The following is a 3348-nucleotide window of genomic DNA, read 5'->3' as shown; positions in this document are numbered from 1 at the left end:
TGGTGAAGTTTTTTGCGGTATTGTAATTACTCTTATAAACGTCAGTAAAGCTTTAAGTAGAACCTATTTTGTTCTTGCTAATGGGATGATCAGAGACACCTACAGTCTGTATGAAATGGAACAAAACGTCTACTGATTGAAACAAACTGTCTAACAATCATTAGACAATGTTGCTGCTAGATAACTAGATAGAGTAGTTGAATATTTTAAAAAGCTGCTATCGACTATATAATCTTATATTTAATCACTAATGTATCCCACTTCCATGTTTTTGGCTTTAAAAAAATGTATATATATTTAATCTTACGAACAGGTATTATGATATTAGTACTGTTCTATACTGCACTGGCTTTAAGATGACTTTGTGTGTCTGTAACAACCATTTTGTGTAATCTGTCACTTGTTTTTATGGAGTACCAAAACCGAGGCCTTGTGTGTGATTTATGTATAGAAGCATTTATTGAATTGCAATAAAGTTCAGTAATTAAACAGAACATGAACTGCAGATGTGATGCTGTAATCCATACTGGTTACAAAATCCTAGTTACTGCACCTCTGGCAAATGCACAAAGATCTGTAGGTTTTTACCCTTACATATCACTTTTTTTATTCCTAGATGTATATAGGAAGATGTATAAGAATTAAAGATGTATATTAAAGAGGTATATGTATAACCTTCAACTAGAAACTAAGGCAGAAAAAATGTAGGATAGCAAAAAAAAAAAAAAGTTGGCTTTTCTCATACGAGCAGCTTTCCAGGGATTTTAAACCCCACTGATTACATTGGAAAATTTTTTTTTGTTTGTTTTTTTCTGGGCACTCGTAAAGGGCTTGGATAGCAATTAAGACCAATAGATTAAAAATAGTGCAGATGGAAAGTACATAGATTTGCTGGCTTTCAGATTTGCTTTCAGATCCTGGAAATCTTGCTGGGTGTGCAGTGGAATTGTCCTTTCGTGATGAAACCCAAACAGCCCTTCAAAATCCACGAGCTTGTATTATAAAGCTGCACATAAACTTAACATTTCTAAACCTTTCAGACCATAATTTGTAATTACCCATTTCAGGGAAATAGTTCATTTGGGAGGAAGGAGGAGAAAGAGGGGTGGTGGGACTGGCACTGGGAAAGAACTGTCTGAGCCAATTTGCTTGCACTGAGATAACTGCTTGCTGCATAAGAACTGCATTGGGTATTTGCACACCTCCATTTTTATACTTAATTCTGTCCGCTCAATAAAAATGAGCTGTAAGGAGAGGAGACAGAAACAATCACTTTTCTCCTTTCAACTCACCCGCTGTAGTAACAGCTTTGTTCTACAGGGGTAAGCAGAAATAGCTGACCTGGAATGTACCCATCCCACATTTCAGACAGAACCAGAGGAAACAGCGATGCCATGCTTGGTCCTGTTACATTCTGGAACCAGAGGCTAAGGAAGCAATTTCTGGTGAGTATGGAATTGGACCTAGGACCTCAACAGAACATCTGATGTCTCACTGTAAAACTGGATAGAGTTGTTTGCACTTAAAATGGCTGTGGGTGAGCTTTAACAGTAACTCAGTTAAGAAGTTAAACCTTAAAGTCTATGTTGTCGCATGGGCTTAGGAAGCAACTATTTCCTTCTAAGTCACAGAATGTGCAACTTCCATTTTTACTCTTTGAGATCTCCTCAATTAAGGTATTTACTGAAAGGTCGGCATGCGCTTTTTCCCTGTTACATGCACAGAAATTTTAAGGAAAAACAAATGCAGCATTTGTATTACATACTATTCTTTTTCTTAGAGGCTTTCTGGAATAAAAAACATTTCCAGAGCCTATACCTTGTGTACTGCATTTGTGCTTTAATTGGTAATTACTGAATGAAAGCCTGAAGATCTTGCCAGAGAGAAGTCCTTGAAATTTTACTTTATGTAAAAATATAAAATCAGTAGTCTATAGGGAATCAGAAAAGGATGCTTCTCTTCTTCCCAACTCTTGCACTACAAGTTCAGTGACTGAACCTCCTTATGAAAGCACCTTTTCATTAACTGTGTTACCATGAAGCGATGATTAACTTGGTTTCCGAGAAAAATTCCTTAGTAGTTATTTCAGGAAAAGCAGAACAATATAGCTAGTAAGATTCTGGCTTAAATGGAACTATAAAAATGATGCAACCCTGTGTACTTCAGTTAGCATGTCGAGACTTTTTTTTCGATGTTAAAATTGCAAATAACCTCACTCTACTAGAGATGCTTACTTCATTTATTCCTTCTGCTCAAAGCATGGTGTAAACTAAATGGATTTTAAACAGACTAGCACAAGCAGCTGCAAATGAGCTAGTGAGCTTTACGCACTTGCTGTGTTAAAACCTAGGTTAGCTTGATAGTTGCTAGAAGACGTTTGCAGTGATGGATGCTCGGTTTCCTCAAGCCACATCACAAAACCCACCCCCACCACACTAATGCTCTCTGGTTTGGCACCCGTTGTAGTGAGGTCAAGCACTCTGGTTTGTGAGAAATTAATGATCTTTACACCTGCTTTACACAGGTGGTCTGCAGGTCATGGCCAACCATGTTATTGCTTGTTTAATCCCACAGATATGCCTGGAATTTTAGAAACCAAGCAAAATCACAGTCTCCCAAAATCTGCTTTAAGCCACGAGGGTTTTCTAGAGGACTGCATGGATCCAAACACAAGATCAGGTACTCTTGGGTCAGTTACAGGAGAAACATAGAACTTGATGCAGAAGGGATACTGGGTGATGAAGCCAAGAAAGGGAGTAGGTTTCTTGGGCTCTTCTAACTCATGTGGTGTGGCAGAGGGAGGACAAAGGCAGTGATTTGGTGCATCTTCACAGCACTCGGGAACTGCAAACCAAACATTCATCACCATCAACTAAATTATTTTGAGGAAGAAGGTATTCTTTTGTACAGGTATGCCAGCGCCTAGAATACCTACACTGTTCCTTTTTTAGTAGTAACTAACTACATTACTTAACCTTGTCCTTTTTCTACCTATCCTGCTTTTTAATCTAGTGCACTACTAATGAACATTAAAAATCCAGAAGTAAGATAAACGCTGTCATGGTTTTGTGATTTTCGGTTATTGGTATTCCACATCATAACATCATGTAGTGGACATACCTAGTTCTCAGAAGAGAAGGACTACTACAGTCCCCACGGTACTTTGCTCCTTTGTTACCATTTTCCAGCCGGAGGGAAAAGATAAAAGCTCGCAGTATAAAAACTTGCAGATCACGAGACTTCGTCCCTTTTTCCGCCGTCTCTCGTCTTGGCAGCACCTCGCTCTCCAGCCGTCTTATCGTCGGTAGTAGAGTAAGGCCTACCTTGATTTTGGGACATTCTCTCTCT

At 38.6% G+C, this 3348-nt stretch overlaps 1 long non-coding RNA gene across 1 annotated transcript in view; it reads right to left on the bottom strand.

Moving 5' to 3' along the window:
- The window catches only part of LOC110397573, a 7654-nt gene continuing 4741 nt past the window's right edge, over positions 436-3348 (bottom strand). The window contains exon 3 of the long non-coding RNA XR_002437862.1: positions 436-2844. This is a non-coding gene — a long non-coding RNA (uncharacterized LOC110397573). The remainder of the gene's footprint in view (positions 2845-3348) is intronic.

This window comes from Numida meleagris, chromosome 4 (assembly GCF_002078875.1).
Source record: "Numida meleagris isolate 19003 breed g44 Domestic line chromosome 4, NumMel1.0, whole genome shotgun sequence".
Taxonomy (NCBI): Eukaryota; Metazoa; Chordata; class Aves; order Galliformes; family Numididae; genus Numida; species Numida meleagris.
The sequence above is the reverse complement of the archived record's forward strand: the minus strand, read 5'-3'. Positions and strand labels throughout refer to the sequence as shown.